Source organism: Prionailurus bengalensis, chromosome F2 (genome assembly GCF_016509475.1).
Source record: "Prionailurus bengalensis isolate Pbe53 chromosome F2, Fcat_Pben_1.1_paternal_pri, whole genome shotgun sequence".
Taxonomy (NCBI): domain Eukaryota; kingdom Metazoa; phylum Chordata; class Mammalia; order Carnivora; family Felidae; genus Prionailurus; species Prionailurus bengalensis.
In genome coordinates this window covers 17,111,197-17,132,313 of record NC_057353.1, presented here as the reverse complement: position 1 = coordinate 17,132,313, position 21,117 = coordinate 17,111,197, and the positions used below count along the sequence as shown (strand labels likewise).

The 21,117-nt window shown below is 38.0% G+C and overlaps 1 non-coding gene across 1 annotated transcript; it reads left to right on the top strand.

The window, feature by feature from the left end:
- Positions 1-10,388: 10,388 nt before the first annotated feature.
- On the top strand, positions 10,389-10,494 carry LOC122496186. The gene has a single exon (XR_006300722.1). It is a non-coding gene; the product is annotated as a U6 spliceosomal RNA (small nuclear RNA).
- Positions 10,495-21,117: the final 10,623 nt, after the last annotated feature.

Sequence of the window (21,117 nt, the reverse complement as noted above, 5' to 3'; positions counted from 1 at the left end):
TTCATGAGACTGAGCCCCACGTAGGGCTCTGTGCTGACAGTGCAGAGCCTGCTTGGAATTCTCTCTCTCCCTCTCTCTCTGCCCTTCCCCCGTTCGTTCTCTCTCTCTCTCTCTCTCTCTCTCTCTCTCTCTCTCTCTCCCCTCTCAAAATAATAAACTTTAAAAAAATTAAAAATGAAAGGTTTCATATAAGTAAAATTTTAAAACAGAAAGTATTTTGTTTAGACTATGGGTTCCAATATTTTCTTTTAAAATAGGACTCCATACAGATAGGGCAAATATTTTGTTTATCTGTTTTATCTATAATGTAGAGATTATGAACACAAGCTTTGGCATTGAATAGACTCAGGTTTCAGTTCTGGCTCTGCCACTTTCTACTTTGGGCAAATTATTTTACCTCTCTGAGCTTTGGTTTCATCAGTAACATAAGGATAATAGTACTTTTCTCTCCTCAGTGAAACAGAGATAATAATAGTGTTTATCATATAAAATTGCTAGGAGGATCAAATGAACTTAGTAGAATGCCTGGAACATAACATCAGTAGACTGCTATTGTCATCATCATTATTATTAGCTCTAACACAGATATAAAAATACCAATATTTATATTTCTTTTGTGCTAGTTTAAAGAATGGTCAACATTTAGAGGTTTTCTTTTCTTTTTTTTTTTTTTTGTAGAAGTCCTAAAAGTAACAGGAAAAAAAACCATAAAAGAAATACTAAGATATAGTTATGTTCAGAACTTTAGAAAATTGGGCTGGTGATACTGTAAACTGTTGACCCGAATATTAAAAATAAAGACAAACAACTACCTAAGGAGGTAATATAGCATTTTTTTTTCTTTTTAGGTAATATGTTCCACTGAGATCAGTGCTTGGTTTTTACCTACTTTTCAAAATGGGAAACCTTTTCCCTAAACTGGTGCCTGATATGGAACCATCATGACTTTTTATATCATAATAAAGTCCTCTGTTGTTTGTAGTTCTTGCATTGTAACTTTGGAAGAGTTGAAGAGCATAACAATATAAGAAATACCACTTCCCGGGGCGCCTGCATGGCGCAGTCGGTTAAGCGTCCGACTTCAGCCACGTCACGATCTCGCGGTCCGTGAGTTCGAGCCCCGCGTCAGGCTCTGGGCTGATGGCTCAGAGCCTGGAGCCTGTTTCCGATTCTATGTCTCCCTCTCTTTCTGCCCCTCCCCCGTTCATGCTCTGTCTCTCTCTGTCCCAAAAATAAATAAACGTTGAAAAAAAATTAAAAAAAAAAAAAAGAAATACCACTTCCCATAAGGAGAAAAATTGATAAAGTGACACCTACGGGACCTGAATGGCTTCTATTCATTCATAAGTCAGTTGGTAATGGAAATGAGGGCCAGCATTCATTGGAATATTTGTTTTATAGCAGATAAATCAACAAGACTAGAGAAGTAAGAATAGTGCTACCAACCACATGATTACAAAAGCAAAGATGTTTTTGATTCATATTATTTGTATTGCTTCCATAGCACCTTTTCCTTCATTCTACTACAAACTCATCTACTTAAGTGGGTCAGACACCATGAGTTGTTGCTATAGTTTCCAGCTATGCTTATCCTTTGGTATATCAAATGCAGTATCCCACAGCTTCAAAAAAAATGAAAACCACTTTTCTTGGAAAGGCAATTTAAGGATATCCAAAGTCATGAATTGGCTCAGGAAATAATTAACCCGGAAAAGCCTGTTATAAATAGGTAAGAATATGAGAATTAAAGTGACAAATTTATTGAATTTTCTGAGCAAAACCATATAATAAAACACAAAGCCACCCAAGGTATAGGCAGAAAAAACTCAGATATCCATGGGAACTGAAATTGATACTGTTTTATACTGCCTTGGCACAGAGCCAAATTAACTTGTTTCCTTCATCTAGAAAATGGTTCAGAGTATTCTCATTCTGTGTGTTGGGGGTGGGAGTGGTCCACAGCTCAACATCTTTGTTGGGCCAAATTAGCCATGTTCAAACTCAAAACTGAAGTGCCCAAAGTTCAAGTGTGTTTTGTAACAATGTGAAAACCATTTTAAAGCAAGACTACATTAGGATCAAATATAAGGCCTCTTAGATTACAGGACTTTTTCACTTTCTGTATTAGACTCCTGAGAAAAATCCAGGGGAAGTGTTAAGAGACCAGAACCCTTAAAATGCTGGCACAGCTTTTTGATAAATAGTTGCTAGAAATTACTTTAAATTTTGCTAAGATCTGAAGTAAAACCATTATCCTTCCCTATTAAGGAAACCTCATTGTCTTCCAATCTAGTTATTATAAGTATCAAGAACAAAATACAAATCACCCTTTTTTTCTTTCTCATTTTTTTCTTTTTCTTTCTTTCCTTTTTTTGTTTTGATCTCTGGTTAGTCTGTTACATACATAAACTACATCTGTAAATAGTTGGCAATAACTTACATAAGTTGTGTCAGCAGTTACGATGTTCCTCAGAATCATATTGGGCCTGTGAGCTCAAACCTACTGGGTGGACTTTGAAGATAACAATTATTTTAGTTGCTTATCAGTAGGAAATAATAGCTTTTCTTAAACACTATTCATTTGGTGACTCAGTTATTTACTGTTAATTATGTGCAATTAATGATTGAACCCATTTCAAATGCAAAAGCTTAATAGCCCCTGGCTTAAAGAAGTGTGTTGCTGTTATTTCCACAACTGATTCTTTGAGGAGTCTGTGTCTGGCTCACCAAATGTGTCAAAGACTGAAATAGACTTTAAGGGATTATAACGCTTCATATATGGGGAAACCCTTAAATTCTCTAGGTTTTCTAGAATAAACAACCTCAGTCCTTTTAACTTTTTCTCACTTTTTTTTTTTTTTTTTAATTTACAACCAAGTTAGTTAGCATATAGTGCAACAATGATTTCAGGAGTAGATTCCCTAATGCCCCTTACCCATTTAGCCCATCCCCCCTCCCTCACCTCTTTTTTTTTTTTTAATGTTTATTTATTTTTGAAACTGAGAGAGACAGAGCAAGAGCAGGGGAGGGGCAGAGAGAGAGGGAGACAGAATCCAAGGCAGGCTCCAGGCTCTGAGCTGTCAGCACAGAGCCCAACTTGGGGCCTGAACTCGTCAACCTCAAGATCATGACCTGAGCCAAAGTCAGATGCCAACTGAGCCAACCAACTGAGCCACCCAGCCTCCCCTCCTCTTTTTTTTTTTTAAATGTGAAATGACTCTCATATGAATTCTTTCCAAATACTCCATGTTCTTATTTAGATGAGATGCCCAGTATGAGACATGGAACTCTATAAAAGATCAGGTAAGTCCTTAGTACAGTGAGAGCATTCTCTCACAGCTCTTCAATTCACGCTCCTATATTGGAACTTAAAATTATTCTCACATTTAAAATTATATTTCTTCATTATCAGATTTTAAAATCTGAACTCTAAGTGCTTAATTAGCCCATTTATGTATTCTTGCATTATATTTAAGAAGTTATTTTGATTATCCTATGAAACTCCCCTGTACCTATTTTATCCAAACTGTACTTTTCCTTGGTGATTTTGAATTTTGTATTTGTTAAGACAAAAACATCTAAGGTAGAGGGTGCATGTCCTAAGGGTGCTCAAGACAATCTAATACAGATTAGAAAGAACATACCCCAATGTCTATTTTATCTAAACACAAAGAGGATAAGCTTTCTTATTTAACATACATATTGACAATGGCTTGCTCATACAGTCCTTTGTCAGGCAGTCATTCATGTGCTCTGTGAGGTATCCTGAGAAGGGTGGGCTTCCCCCTTGCAGGGAAGCTCTCCTTTATCCAGCGTCACTGTATTGCAGTTTTGTGTAGCATAGGAGGTCATTGATGTGGTTAATTTTGTAAAAACAAATGCTTTCAATAGAATATATATAATACTTTGTACTGAGATGGAGAGTAATCGTGGAAACTCTTTATCTTCTATTGAAGTGTCCAAGATACTTCTTGGGGTCAAAAGCATTGTTCCTGCATACACACTGCCTGGTTCTGACCATAGTTCTGCCATGACCAGCCATGTAATCCTGGGCAAATTATTTAACATCTCTGGGGTTCAGTTTCCCCACCTGTAAATTGGAGAGCATAACTGTACCTGCTGTACCGGGTTGTTCTGAGGATGACATGAGCTAAAAATGTGAAAATCTACCACCAAAATAAGCACTACATAAGCACAGGTTATTATTGTTACTTAAATAAATAAATAGCAAGATGAATGATACATTTTCCTCTGACAACAATACAAGGGATCCAGATTTCCCTACATTTGTGGTGAGTGGTATTTTCCTTTTAAGGCAAACTTTTAACACTGCCTGAGAGACTAACTCCATCCACCCTCTCCTTTAAGTGTACATGTGTTTAGAAAGAAACACTTTAGAGAATGTTTGAAAATTACGTTCAGAAATATTTCTATCAGTGTGTAATTTTGTTGCAAAAAAATGTGTGTGTGTGTGTGTGTGTGTCCTTTTAAAACTCATATGCATAATTAAAAATTTTGGAAACAATTTTTTATTTCTTTAAATATTTTTCAAGTAATTTCAGTGGGCCTCAAACTAATTAAAATGCAATGCCTTTAAATTAGTTTTCAAGAACTGCTGATTGATAGCAGAGAAAATGAGAATGTACTAATAAGACTTCAGCAAAAACCTTTGCAGAACTGGTTGATAAGACTGAAGAAGAAAATGAGTAATTTAATAGGTAGAAACCAACAACAATGCATTTCTTCAATTTAAATCCAAATAGCTTTTTGAAGTATCTTTTTCAGCTATGACAGCTATTAAAATGTAATATCAAAATAAGCTGAACTTAGTACCCGATCTTCAAATCACTATATCATAAGGTGTTAAACCAAGATTTTTAAAAAGTAATGAATTACCAAGGAATAAAGCATCAAATGAAAGCAAAAAGGCTCTTCTACTATTAATAAAATACCATTGAATTATTTAAAATATATTGATTATTTCATGTTTTTAAATTTCGGGTTTCTGGTTTACAATGTGTACAATATATTAGTATAGGAGGTCATAAATTATATGTGTGTGCATGCTGGTTTGGTGTCATCTAAGAATTTAATGTCTTTTGTTCTTTTTCTTCTACATTCAGTAGCTTTTGTTGAGTACCTAGTGTGTGCCAGGTACGGTACTATGCTCAGAGAGGTAGAAATTAAAAATATAATTCTCACCCACAAACAGTAGTTTAAATAATTTATGAAGCATATAATAAAGAACTGTTCCAACAACTAATCTTCACAGAATCACCTATTTCTCAGCTCTCTCCCCTACCTCTTCTCCCAGCCCTTGGCATAGATAATGATTTCCTGTGGGGTCAGGATTTGAATTTGAAACTGGTCATTTGAACACCCACTTAGTTTTCATGTAGTTTATTTTTTTTTTAATGTTTATTTATTTATTGTGGGGAGGGGCAGAGAGAGAGAGAGAGAGAGAGAGAGAGAGAGAGAGAATCCCAAGCAGGCTCTGCTTTGTCAGCACAGCCCCACTAATGTGGGGCTTGAACTCATGAACCATGAAATCATGACCTGAGCCCAAATCAAGAGTAAGATTCTTAACCGACTGAGCCACCCAGGCACCCCTCATGTAGTTTAATTTTTTTTTAATTAAGTAATTTGTTTTGAGAGAGAGAGAGAGAGCGTGCACGCATAAGTGGGGGAAGGGCAGAGAGAGGGAGAGAGAGAATCCCAAGCAGGCTCAATGCTGTCAGAGCAGAGCCCAATGCAGGGCTTGATTCCATGAACTGTGAGATCAGGACCTGAGCAGAAAGCAAGAGTTGGATGCTTAACCGACTGAGCTACCCAGATGCCCCTCATGTAGTTTAAATAAACCATTTCTGACTTATTTTCTCTTTTAGATATCTGCAAGGTGCTTTTCTGAAATATAAATACCACTGATTCAACAAACATTTCCTCTTCAAAGCACTGTGTTAATACAGCGGTTCAAGGTACAACATGCATTGTGCTTTCAAGGGGATTTTATATCCTTGATAGAAAATGAGAAAAGCACATTAATTTTTCCTTATGCTGTTCACTATTGAATATTCCTCAGTACCTTGCCTTTTTAACTATCTCACCACTTCTGCCTGGTGTATTTCTTCAAGCCTGATACCATACTGTTTGAAAGTTTTACAAGTGTGCTATTTGGCTTTAAAAGTTTATCTCGTTACTTATAATTTCCACTCGTGACTGGATAAATTGCTTTTAATTGCTAATTATTTCCATTGGAGAACAATCATGAAAAAATGAAAAACAGGTAGAAGAAAAAACTGCTAGAAGCTAAGAGCATAGAAATTAAACTCCTACAATGGAATCTCATAACATTTCCCCAAATAGCAAAATAATAAAAATAAAATAAAAATAACCCAAACCAAACCAAAAAACAGCGCTGTGAGGTACTGAAGGCAAGAAACTGGATCACATAACTATCTGGGGTCTTATTTACTTTTAAACTCTGCAAAGTCAAAGTTCACAGCCTTGGAGGAACCTGTATCTGTTTGGCTTTTTAAAAGCAAGTGGTGTTAACAATCTGGGGCATAGTGTGGAAAGTCAGACTTAGTTGCAGAAGTCTGTGATAACATAAAATTCAATTTAGAAAAATATAAGCACATTAAGGCAATAAAGAGACAATCTGAATTTTAACTGATACATATGTACTCCTTGGGCTATCCCACTAACCTCCCCAAAATCCAATTTTCACTATAATAATCATTCTCATAGAAAATAGAAAGAAAAAACACCATTTGAAGAAATTTCAGAATAGTGTAGTGATTAGGCACATGGCTTCAGAGGAAAACAGCTCTGGATTTGAATCCTACTTCTGCTTACTAGCTCTGGACCCAGGCACATTTCCTAACTCCTCAGCCTCAGTTTTCTTACTCGCAAATGTAGTTCCTACTTCACAAGGTGGTTGTGAAGATTAAGTGAGATAAACTTATAGTAATGTACCTACTCATTATGGTAGGCAGAACGATGGCATCCCAAAGACATCACATCCTAGTCCCTGGAACCTGTAAATATGTTACATGACATGGCAAAGAATTAAGTTTGCATGGACAATATGCATGGACTTTGGGGCAATTATTGCAAGTGAATTAAGTCAGACAGGAAAAGACAAATACTATATGATCTTACTTATATATGGAATCTAAAACAAACAAAACAAAAATGAACTCAGATACAGAGAAAGGTTCGTGGTTGACAGCATCAGGGATTGGGGAGAGGGTAGATGAAATGAGTGAAGGTGGTCACAAGCTACAAGCTTCCATTTATAAAATAAATAAGTCATAAGATGTAATGTACAGCATGGTGACTACAATTAATAATGCTGTATTGTATATGTGAAAGCTGCTAAGAGAGTAGATCTTAAAATTTATCATAACAAGAAAGACGTAACTATGTGTGGTGATGGATGTCAACTAGACTTGGAGTGATTATTTAGCAGTCTATCGAATCATGATGCTGTACACTTGAAACTAATGTCATGTTAATTATATCTCAATTTAAAAAATTAATTTTAAAAAAGGTTATATGAAATAAAGATTGCTAATCAGCTGACCTTAAGATAGGAAGAATATCCTGGATTTTCTGAGTGGGTCCAAGGTGATCACAAGGGTCCTCAAAAGTGGAAGAAGAAGAAGGCAAAAGAAGAGTTAGAGAAAAAGATGTGACTATGGAAGGATGGTTGGAGAGATACAACATTGCTGGCTTTGAAGGTGGAAAAGGGGGCCTCAAGCCATGGAATGTGGGTGGTCTCTAGAAGCTGGAAAAGGCAAGAAAATGGATTCACTCATAGAGCCTGCAAAAGGGTGCAGCCCTGCTGACACGTTAATTTTAGCTCAGTGACACTGATGTCAGACTTCAAACCTAGAGGGATAAAAATGTGGTTTTAAGTCTCTAACTTTGTGGTAATTTGTTACAGCAGCAGATTAAAAAACAAGTTAGATATATAGATACATCAGCAACTCTACAAAAGTTGCAGTGTGAGGGCAAGTGTGGCATATAGAGAATTGTCTCCCTCCCTCACTCCACGTGGTTTTAGAAAACATGCCAACTCACAGACTTTTCCATTTTTATTTTCTTTATATAACTAATTGCAAGAGTTCAATTTACCATGCCACAGGATTATTCTCCAAGCAATCTAAGTGCTGTTGGCTAACAACTTACTTAACCCATCATGGGTCCTTGATGATGGCAGATGAGTTACAGAATATAAATTTTACCTAAGTACTATCTGGTTTCATATATTTTATTTATTTATTTTTATTTATTATTTTAAAAATTTATCTTATTTTTTAAACTTCTACCACAGCATGGGGCTCAAACTCACAACCCCAAGATCAAGAGTCCCATGCTCTACCTACTGAGCCAGCCAGGTACCCCTGGTTTCTTATATTTTTATTTGTGTCTAGACACCTGAGAATATCATACAAATTAGTTGTGAATTAACTATCCCAGAGACTTACAGGAGTAGCCCTGTCATCTCCTGAGAGGTGAGCACAGCAGTTGTCAAAGGAGGCAGGCCACACTCACTGAGTCCTTCCTGCCTCTTCTTGGCTTTATCAGAAACACATTATATACATTATTGCCTTTAATCCACATAACCATGCCATCATAATCCCCTTTTTACAGATAAAGGAACAGAAATTCAAAGAGGTGAAATAACCCTACCCAGGTCACATGGCAGGAAAGTGGCAGAGCTGAGTCCATTTGATTTGAAGCCCTGGTGTTTCTAGAGCCTTCAATGTCAATAGGTGGTTCTGGGTGAAAGGCAGCAAGGACCAGGTGTAGAAGTTTACAAACTCAAATGCCTAAAGCACCTGGGAAGCACCTCTAATGGTGAGTGTCAGAAGAGGTGAAAGTGAGGTGATAAATGGCAACTGACCATCAGTCTTCATGAGTGGCAAGAGGTGCATGCCCTCTCTAAATGGAATGGCTGATGGCTGCTACCAGCTGATTGTTGCTATGTGAGCACAAAGCCCCAATTGGCCAGATCCACTAATCTTTCAATAAAAACTAGCAATACACATTTTTAATGTGAAATGGCATAATTCCAAAATGCTAGGAACAAATTGAGATTTTCTTAAAATGCTGTGCAGGCCAAACGAGCCACATCTATCAAGCAAATTTTCCCGATCGGCTACAATTTGAGACCAGTAGTGTTAATCCCTAGGGAGTGGTCCCTAGTCTTGCTAAAAGAGAAGCTATGGAAAGGATTGAATTAGATTCTGATTGAGCTCACTGAGTGAAGAAATACCCTAATCTAAAGAACAAGGGAGGCTTATTCCAAGGCATTGAGGCACATTAAAGAAGGGAATATGACTCAACTTTTTCACAGAATCTTCTTAAGGAGACCAATAATTGGGGCACCTGGGTGGCTCAGTTGGTTGAGCATCGGGCTCTTGATTTCGGCTCGGGTCATGATCCCAGGGTCCTGAGTATGGAACCTGCTTAAGATTTTCCCTCTCCTTCTGTTCCTCTTCCACTTGTACTCACTCTCTCAAATAAAAATAAATAAAAGTCATCTTTTCTTAAAAAAAAAAAAAAAAAAGGAGACCAATAATTAAAGCAACTCTAAACACATCAACCCATCTGGGTGTGCTGATACATAAGCACTTTTCGGTGAATCATCATTGATAGATATGCTTATCTGCCATATATCTGTACATGATCATTAGAAGCCAGATTATTTTAATTTTTAAATAGAAAACAGCTTAATAACATGAATCTAATTACATATATATATGCAAAAAGCCTGACATATAAAATCTGTTGAGTAAGAAGAAATGGCATGACTTTGAAAATATTTATTCAAAATAGTACAATATCAAAAATAAAAACTACACTTAAAATTTGCTGATACATATATTAAGCAGAAAGCTCTGGTTTGAGAAACAGAAATAGTTGCAGGACACACTGAGGGATGAACTGATGTAGGAGAAATGCAAGTTGTACAATAGATATCATCTTCGCAGAGTTCTGCAGCCATGGTATAGGTATGGAGGAGACAGCCGCATTAAACCTGAGTTAGGAAGGTTGAAGAGAAGGACAATGGAGGAGGGGAAGAGAGCCCAAGTGGGGGCCAAGCCATTTACACTTATTAAGGAAAGGAGGAGGCAACAGACAGAGGATGAGACCAAGAGCAAGGGGGACTTGAACAGGTATAGAGTGAGGTTAACAAAAACTTACTACACGTTTACACTATTAATAATAGTTTACATTTGAGGTGCTGGATGACTCAGTCAGTTAAGCATCCAACTTCAGCTCAGGTCATGATCTCATGGTCCATGGGTTCTAGCTCCAAGTTAGGCTCTATGCTGACAGCTCGGAGCCTGGAGCCTGCTTCGGATTCTGCGACTCCTGTGCTCGCTCGGGTAGCACGTGTACTAAAACTGGAACAATACAGAGAAGATTAGCCCGCCCCTGTGCAAGGGTGACGTGCAAATTCGGATCCTGTGACTCCCTCTCTCTCTTCCCCTCCCCTGCTCGTGGCCTCTCTCTCTCTCTCAAAAATAAATAAACATTAAAAAATTAAAAAAGTTTACATTTTAAAGTACACTATAATTTTTTGGGGTGCCTGGGTAGCTCAGTCGGTTAAGCATCCGACTTCAGCTCAGGTCATGATCTCATGGTTCGTGGGTTCGAGTCCCGCATTGGGCTCTGTGCTGAAAGCTCAGAGCCTGGACCCTGCTTCGGGTTCTGTGTCTCTCTTTCTCTCTGCTCCTCCCCTGCTGGTGTGTCCTCTCTCTCTCAAAAATAAATTTAAAAAATTTTTTTAAAAATTTAAGTACACTGGGGGCGCCTGGGTGGCGCAGTCGGTTAAGCGTCCGACTTCAGCCAGGTCACGATCTCGCGGTCCGTGAGTTCGAGCCCCGCGTCGGGCTCTGGGCTGATGGCTCAGAGCCTGGAGCCTGTTTCCGATTCTGTGTCTCCCTCTCTCTCTGCCCCTCCCCCGTTCATGCTCTGTCTCTCTCTGTCCCAAAAATAAATAAACGTTGAAAAAAAAAATTAAAAAAAAAATTTAAGTACACTGTAATTTTCAAAGTATTTTTTAAAAGACTATTTTTTAAAGCAGTTTTAGGTTCATAACAACATTGGGTGGAAAGTGTAGAGGTCTTATATAACCCGTCCCCACACATGCACAACCTGCCCCATCAGAGTGGTACATTCATTATTATGGATGAACCTACATTGACACATCATTATCATCAAAGTCTATGGTTTACATTAGGGTTCACTCTTGTTGCATATTCTGTGGACTTGGACAAATGTATAATAACATGTTTTCACCATTACAGTACCCTACAAAACAGTTTCATTGCCCTGAAATCCTTTGAGCTCTGCCTATTCATCCCTCCCTTCCTCCCAACCCCTGGAAATCACTGATCTTTTTACTATCTCCATAGTTTTGCCTTTTTCAGATTGTCATATGGCTGGAATCATATGGCTTCTTTTACTTAGTGACATGCATTAAAGTCCCCTCCCCCCAATCTTTTCATGGTTTAATAGCTCATTTGTTTTTAGAATTAAATAATTTTCTATTGAGGGGTGCCTGGGTGGCTCAGTTGGTTGAGCGTCTGACTCTTGATTTTGGCTCAGGTCATGATCCCAGAGTCATTGGATCAAGTCCCACATCCGGCTCTGTGCTGAGCATGGAGCCTGCTTAAGTTTCTCTCTCTTTCCTTCTCTCTCTCTCTCTCTCTCTCTCTCTCTCTCTCTCTTTCCCCCTCTGCCCCTCTCCCCTGCTCACACACTCTCTTTATCTAAAATAAAAATTAATTAATTAATTTATTGTCTGTATGTACTACAGTTTGTCCATTCACCAACTGAAAACATCCTGGCTGCTTCCAAGTTTGGGCAGTTATGAACAAAGCTGTTATAAATTCCATGTTCAGATTTGTGTGTGTGAACAATACATTTTAACCTTCATAGTCTGAATATAGAACAAGTGTTCTAAGTCAAATCCTAACCAGTCAAATATAACTGGTAGAGTTTATCCTTTGAATATCCTTTGAAACAACAGACAATATGTTACTATGTTAGGAATGAAAAATTCTAAATTGATTTCAACTCATGTTTTGAGGAATGAACTCTCTGTTTTGTCATTTCCCCCCATCTTGTCTCTGCTTCACCCCTTCCCAACCTGGAACACAGTTAGCATGATACAGTGGATCAATGGATGGTGTAGCCAGGACTTTTGCGTTTGTTTCTGTTTGACTATTTGAGGCTCTGACGCTTATGAGCAATGTGACTTGCAGCAAGTTACTCAACATCTTTGGGCCTCTTCTGCCTCATCTGTAAAGCAGGGGTTTTTAATAGTGCCTACATCATGGATGAAATGAGTTTATGTCTATAAACTCTGAGAATAATTACCTGGCACATAAGTGTTTGTCAAATAAAATGAAATATATGTACGTGGATCTCTTGTATGAATGATGGTCTCCCAGGCTTGTATACAATTCTGAATTGTGCTGTTGAGTCAAACTGTCAGGTCTGCAATTTGTTTTTATGCTACTTACAAGCCAACAAGTTAACCTTTACTGTTTTACAGATGCTGAAAGAAGACATGGAATATCTGAGGAAGAGGGGGAAAAAACTTTTATAAAAGTTTATTTATTTATTTTGAGAGAGAAAGGAGAGAGAGAGAAAGAGAGAGAGAGCAGGGTCGGGCAGAGAGAGAGAAAGAGAGAGCGAATCCCCAGGCAGGGCTTGAACTCATGAACTGTTAAGATCATGACCTGAGCTGAAACCAAGAGTTGACGTTCAACAGACTGAGCCACCTAGGCAAAAAAAATTTTTTACCCACAGCACAGCATAAACAGCATGAATTATTTACATTAACTCCTCTTGCCTCAAGTCCCACAGGTGTGATACTAAGAGCCCCAGATAGATGCCACATGTGCAGTGGGTTTGTGTTCATTGGGGGTAACAGTGAGCTTGGGGAGCCCATTGCTTTTCTAGCAAGCAACAAGCTAAGCCAGCTTCTCTTTCCCAGAGGGAGAGGTTACTTCATTCCTCAAGACTGCTTGATGTAGGCAATCCTGGCTGGCTCAGTCAGTAGGGCCTGCTACTCTTGATCTCAGGGTTGTAAGTTCAAGCCCCAAGTTGGGAGTAAACATAAGTTTTTTAAAAAGGGCAAGAAACCTGGGTAGCTCAGTTGGTTAAATGTCCAACTCTTGGTTTCAGCTCTGGTCATGATCTCACAGTTGTGAGATCAAACCCCACATCAGGCACCGGGCTGGGTGTGGAGACTTCTTGGGGTTCTTTTTCTCCCTCTCTCTCTCTCTCTGCCCTTCTCCTGTTCTCTTTCTCAAAATAAATAAATAAACTTAAAAAAAAAGGACTGGGGTGCTGATTTCATCTCAGGTCATGATCTCCTGGTTCATGAATTTGAGCCCCAAATTGGGCTCTGTGCTGACAGCTCGGAGCCTGGAGCCTGCTTTGGATTCTGTGTCTCCCTCTCTCCTCCCCTCCCCTCTCTGAAAAATAAGTAAACATTTAAAAAAATTAAAAAGAAAAAAAGATTGCTTGCTGTAAACACCACCATGAGAAATGGCTTGCGTAAAGTGATATGGTAGAAGGCCTCTAAAATGGCCCATAACGATTCTTACCTTCTGGTATTCACTCCTTGGTGTAATCCCCTCCAGTTGACCGTGGGCTAGAGCTACTGACTCACTTCTAACTAATTTAATACAGCACAAATGACAGGATATTGCTTCTGACATGAGGTTATAAAAAGACTGTAGCTTCTGTCTTGGGCACCTTCTCATGTTCTCTCTCACTCACTGCGAGGGTAGACAGCATGTTGTGAGCTGCCTTATGGAGAGACCTGCATGGCAAGGAAAGGATGTCTTTGGCCACAGTAAGAACCTGAGGCCTACCAACAACTCTGTTGAATGAGCTTGGAAGAAGAATCTCCCTTATTCAAGACTGGGGATGACTGCACCCTGACCAACACCTTGACCTGGAACCAGGGGCACCTAGCTAAGCTATGCCCAGATTCCTAATCAAAAGAAACTGTCAAAAAAAAAAAAAAAAAAAGAAGTTTGTTTTTTAAGCCTCTACATTTTGAAGTAATCAGTTATGTAGTAATAGATATGTAATATAAGCTGTATAAGCTGTTAGGGCCTTACATTCTTGGCATACTGTCTAAGACATGAAGGAGTATGAGACACCCACAGATAACCATTCCCAAACAACAGGGTAAAGCTACAAACCAGAAGCAGACAATGCCATCTTTCTAGAAGAGGGCTGACATGTTAAGTGTCCAGTGTGTAGGGAGAGGCAGACACTGAAACTGGAAAGTAGAATTTGGAAGGAGGCCCTTAGCTGGAACTAGCCTTACTAATCTCAGAGCCAGTTTTTGAAGAATTTTGCTTGCTTGAGGACATAGTGCAGGATAGAAAAAAAGTTTTCTGCTTTGTGCATGCAGTGGGAAGCAAGGTATTTCAGTGTCAAATACTGAAATGCCTACTCTGCATTCAGTGAACCAAATTATCTAGTTGTATATTACTCTCTGTACTCATTTGCCTTCTGTTCATCTGAGCCCCTTGTAAACTTTGTTTAAATATTTTCCTGGTCTTATCTGTGCTTAAGGGAATTAGCAAAGGCTTGAGCCACAGTATTAAAGGGGTAACAGTGCCCCCTGGAGGCCAGAGTGGCAATGCCCAGAGACCACCAGAGGTAGAAGCTAGGATAGGCAAGGGTAATGACAAAATTCTTTATAAACGTTAAGAAAATATTTGATTAAATTAAAAACCTCTTTGATTCAAAGCTTGTAAGAAGTTATTATAAACCATTTATAACTAGATGTGGTGATGGATGTTAACTAGATTAGCGTGGTGATCATTTCACAGTACGTACAAATATTGAATCATTATGTTGTAAACGTGAAACTAATATAATGTTATAAAAACCCATTCATTCAAAATTTTAAAAAGAAATAAATTGGTATGGAAGATTTCTTTACGTTTATAAAGAGATTTTGTTTTCAAAGAGAGTTAACTTTATACTCTACATAATGGGGGGCCAGCAGTACTGTTATTAAGAACATGGACTTCGGCATAGACAGGACTTCCTTTTGTTAACTGTGTGTCCTTGGCCAAGCTGATAAATCTGAGCCTATTTCTTTTTTCTTTTTTAAGTTTATTTATTTATTTTGAGAGAGAGAGAGAGAGTGGGGAGGGGCAGAGAAAGGGAGAGACAGAATCCCAAGCAGGCTTCATGCTGTCAACACAGAGCCTGATACAGGATTCAAACCCACGAACCTCGAGATCATGACCTGAGCTGAGATCAAGAGTTGGATGCTTACTCACTCAACCCACTGAGCCACCCAGGATCTCCTGGGCCTATTTATTCGTCTGTAAAACAAAGATAATATCTCATTGGATTATAGTGATAATTAAATGAGTTCATGTATGTAATATCCTTAGCACTTGGTAGGCACTTAGTTTTTGAAAGCTGCTATCACTACCATTACTACTACTACTTCTACTAAGACTACCATTGTATGAATAAGATAAGAGTGTTAAGTAATACTTAATATACTATTCCCCATGATGGTAATGGAATTTTCAGATAAGGAGAATTTACAGAAGGGGTGCCTGGGTGGACCCTGCATTGGGCTCTGTGCTGACAGCACAGCACAGAGCCTGCTTGGGATTCTCGCTCTCCCTCTCTGCCGCTCCCCATGCTCATGCTCACTCTCTCTCAAAATAAATAAATAAACTTAAAAAATTTTATTTAAAAAAAAAAGGAATTTACAGAAGACATAAATTAGAATAGAGGAAAGGAAGAATCAATGGGCACTAAAACCTAAGAATATATGTAAACATATGGGGAAGAAATACAATCTTTTTTTATAATCTCTATCCAATTTCTATCCAATTTAGAGGGCGTTGTTACAAATATCTAATTAACATCACCAATCTATTGGATAAGTGGTCAAAGGAGATGAAAAAGAGGTTTAACAAGTATGTTATCTAGCAACCTACTTCTTGGTTAAGAAATGCAAAGTAAAACAACTTTCAGCTTTTATATACCTTTTAAAGTCTCAAATATAAATGAAATATAAAAAGTATGGGTATTAGATGGGGCGCCTGGGTGGCTCAGTTGGTAAGCATCTGACTCCTGGTTTTGGCTCAGGTCATGATCTCATGGTTTGTGAATTTGAGCCTTGAGTCGGGCTCAGAGCTACTGGTGTGGAGCTGGTTTGGGATTCTCTCTGCCCCTCCCCTGCTCTCCCTCCCTCTCTCTCTCAAAATAAATAAATAAACTTTTAAAAATGCTTTTAAAAAAAGTATGGGTATTTGAGAAGGCACTGACCATGGAACACAACACATCTGACTTCGCCTCCTACCAGGTGTGAGTGCAGATGTTAATCTCTCTGTACCTCAGTTTCCTTATCTGTCCATATGAGACAGCAATAGCATATTATAGATTCATTGTGAGTATTAGATGAAAAGACATGGGAAGCCCAGAGCATAATATGGCTCTTACCAATAGTCTCATCATCCTCGTCATCATTATCTTCATCATTATTACTTCATTTGCTGATATTATTATAGGCAGAATTGGAAAGGAGTCTAGCCCTTCAGGAGATTACTCAGAGCAATGTGTAATAAGAGCCATAAAGTTCCATATACTCTTTAAATCTGTTTTTCCATTTGTGGGAAGAAATTTAAAGAGAAAAAATTACCAGTTTAGAGATGTTTATAGCAAGGCTAATTATGATCCTCAAAGCTTGGGAACAACCTAATGCCCAGAAATGGGGGAGAGTTAAGTAAACAAAGTACAATAATACAAGATACTAAGTACAAAAGGAATATACAAAAATCATGATTTTACTATGTATTAAGAACCATTTCAAAAATATAATGGAAAAATGACACATAATAATCACAACTCTAAAATACCTACAAATTGGGGCGTCTGGGTGGTTCAGTCAGTTAAGCGTCCGACTTCAACTCGGGTCATGATCTCACAGTTCGTGAGCTCCAGTCCCGTGTCAGGCTCTATGCTGACAGCTCAGAGCCTGGGGCCTGCTTTGGATTCTGTGTCTCCCTCTCAAGATCTCTACCCCTTCCCCACTCATGCTCTGTCTTTCTCTCATTCTCTCTCTCAAAAATGAATAACATTGAAAAAAAAAAAACCCTAGAAATAAAATTAATAAAAAATATTCAAAACCCATTAAAATTATGTTTTACTGAAGGACATATCATTTTTTTTGAAAATGGAGAGTCATATATGGATAAGAAACCTCAGTATTTCCTAAAAGTCAATTCTCTCCATATCAATCTATAAATTAAATGTAATTTTTATCAAAATCCCAATGGAGTTTTTTTTTTTTAATTTTTTTTTCCAACGTTTATTTATTTTTGGGACAGAGAGAGACAGAGCATGAACGGGGGAGGGGCAGAGAGAGGGAGACACAGAATCGGAAACAGGCTCCAGGCTCCGAGCCATCAGCCCAGAGCCCGACGCGGGGCTCGAACTCACGGACCGTGAGATCGTGACCTGGCTGAAGTCGGACGCTTAACCGACTGTGCCACCCAGGCGCCCCCCAATGGAGTTTTTTTAATTTAAAAATTGATTCTCTAGTTTCTCTGGAAGAGTAAATGTTTGAAAATAGCTAAGAAGGTTTTGAAAGACAACTGTAACAAAATAAAAATAAAAGAACTATAAAACTATATAGTAAACAGGGTAGTATGGTACTGATCAGAAAAAAGACAACTAGATCAATGGAATGGAACAGAGTCCAGAAAGTAATCCAGGTTCATACTTACAGGATTTCACATGTGCTCAAGATGGCATTTCTTTACTTCTCTTTTCTTTCTTTCTTTCTTTCTTTCTTTCTTTCTTTCTTTCTTTCTTTCTTTCATTTCTTTCTTTCTCTTTCCTTTTGATATCTTATTAAGTAATCTCTACATGCAACATGGGGTTTGAACTCACAACCCCCAAGATCAAGAGTCGCATACTCAACTGCCTGAGCCAGCCAGGTACTCCTCAGGGTGGCATTTCAAATCAGTGGGGGAAGACTAGATAATTCAACGTAAACAGCAGAAGGATAATTGGCTTAATTACCCATAAACCATGGGTGATTTAAACATCTAAATGTAAAAAAACAAAATAATAAAACTATTTGTAAAAAATATATATAGAAAAATGTCTTTACAAACTTTGGGTAGGAAAGAACTTCCTTAGTCTGACACAAAAACCTGGAAGCCATGATGGATTGATGAGATTGTATGATGATTAAACACTCGTAAAGAGTGATGCCTTTCCTTATGGTCATCCTTCTCTCCTTGGAATCCCCAGGGGAGCAATAGCATGGGGTGAGAGATGGGAGTTGGGAAGCAAGTGGAGGGAGTCCAGGAAGGCTACCCAGGAGTCTTTTACTATGCTTTGCTTTTATCCTGAGCATTGCTCCCTGCTCAGATAAGCACAGTATTTCTAATTTGAAATGAATTTAAATGAAAGGAAAACTCTCTTGTATCTTCTGCCAAACACCAACATAACTTTCGAATAGCAAAATAGCAAAAGAGACTATAAAGTTATGAGTGACTCACAGAAAACATTCACAACCTGGGCAACAAGGGGTTATTATTCACCAAATATCAAGTGTTCTTTTAAAATAGGAAAAAGAAAATAAAAAATAGAACTGACCAAGAAAGTGAATAGGCAATTCAGTGAGAAAGGAATACATGCTGTCAATAAATAAATAAGCATGCGTTCAACCTCACTGCTAATTAGAGAAATGCAAATAAAGCAAGATGGTTTTTTTACCTAGCAGCAGCAGCATATAGAGGGATGGATAGGTGGTGTGAACAGTCAGCAGAAAGGAGGGTTCAAAATAATTATGAAACATATCATCATGCTAATTCTAAAATATGTCATTGGCAAAATATTCTTCCCTATGGAGACAGGCCACTCACACTGTCTGTGTGTCAGCAGGCCTGTATCAGAACAGCAAAAATGTATAAGAGTGATAGCATCCCATGTTAGTATAAGCCCACACACTGTTGGTAGAAGCATACAGCTGTTTTGGATGGCAAATTGGAAGGACTTAATCAATATTTTATTTTATTTATTTATTTTTTTAAATATATGAAATTTATTGTCAAATTGGTTTCCATACAACACCCAGTGCTCATCCCAAAAGATGCCCTCTTTAATACCCATCACCCACCCTCCCCTTCCTCCCACCCCCCATCAGCCCTGTTTGTTCTCAGTTTTTAAGAGTCTCTTATGCTTTGGCTCTCTCCCACTCTAACCTCTCTCTTTTTTTTTCCTTCCCCTCCCCCATGGGTTCCTGTTAAGTTTCTCAGGATCAATATTTTAAATGTGTATTTCCTTTGACCCAATAATTCCACTTTTTGAATCTAGAGTACTGAAATATCCCTAATATGTCTAAAGATATAAGTACAAAAAATTCACATAAACTTCGTAAAGGGGACAATTTGGGACACAACCTAAGTACTAATCACTAGGGGGGTGGTAAATAAATTATGGTACATAGCAGAATTCTCCGGAATGGTTGGCAGACTGGACTAGATAACTCCTCAGATCTCTTACAATTTTCCAATTTTATGACCTTTAGGTTTTTGAGGACAGTTCCAAAAGAGGGGCTTCAAAAATAATTAAACCAATGACATCATTAACAGAATAACCATGCACTCCCCTAAGATAATCATTTAGAAGAGGAAATTAGTATTTTAAAATGTCTGACTGTGATATAATTGTATAGTTAGAGGAGTTGTAAAGATAGTACAGAGTTCCCACATACCCTTTAACCAGTTTTTCCTAATGTCAACATTTTACATAACAATGGTATTGTTGTCAATAATGTTCATGCACTCACAACCTGTTGAATCAACAAAGCCAAAAGAACTAGTGATCTAATTCTATTTACTGCAAGTAATAAGACTCTGCTCCATTGGCAACAGAGGCTAATTATAGCAAAGAAACCAAAGTCGTCCTTCTCAGAGAGACTGACATTGAGGTGAAGAAAACATGTAGTTTGGTCACTGCTGCTTCTGTGCATCCTCAGAGTGGAACCAAACTGGGCTTTTATTAATGCTACCTCCAGTTCAACTATTTTTAATTTTCTAATTTCTGAAGTGAAAAAGGCTGAGGTTAGCAAACTGAAGCATTATCTTAATTGCTTTTAAAAACATCTGAGAAACTGCTATTTTCAGATTCTGTTAATTTAATAACAGTAGGCAAATCACAGTGAGTAAGCAGGTCAAGAACCTGAGAAGACTGAATGATAAAATTAAAACCTTAAGCACAAGCACTCTTATTTAACAGCTTGCATTATTTCTTGCCAAGTGTGGTGAGTGTTGATGGTTCACCAACTGTTTTGTATGCCAGACACTTCAAAGAACATTCCAGAGAGATGGTCTGACTTACTGGAAGTTTGAAGGCTCAAACCCCATATTTTATCCTGCTTTATAAAAATGGTTTTTATTATGAAATATTAGGCATTTTACAGGATTAACTAATCCAGTTTCTACAACAGGTCAATAATAGAAATTTTAAAAAAGGAAAAAAAGAAAAAAAAAAAGAACAAAGCAGTGCCGTGGATGAAGAGACTTAAAAGATTTACCAACCAAATGCATTGTGCAGATCTTATTTAGATTCTGATTTGAACAAACCAACTATAAACAGACATTTTTGAGACATCAGAGAAATTTTGTAATGGAATTGGCATTAGATGTTAGCAATAAATTGTTAATTTTGTGAATATGGCTTTGTGGTATGTAAGAAAATGTTCATATTTTGGAGGTGGTTCCTTAATATATGAAGGGACAAAATTATATATTTAGAATCTGCTTTTAAATAGTTCAGCAAAGGGGGGAACCTGGGTGTCTCAGTTGGTTAAGTGTCCGACTCTTGATTTCAGCTCAGGTCATGATCTCACGGCTCATGAGTTTGAGCCCCACGTGCGGCTCTGTGCTGACAGCACAGAGCCTGCCTGGGATTCTCTCTCTCCCTCTTTCTCGCTGCCCCTCCACCCCTGCTTGCACACACTCTCATTTTTCTCTCAAAATAAACAAATAAACAAACAAATAAACTTAAAAAAAAAGTTCA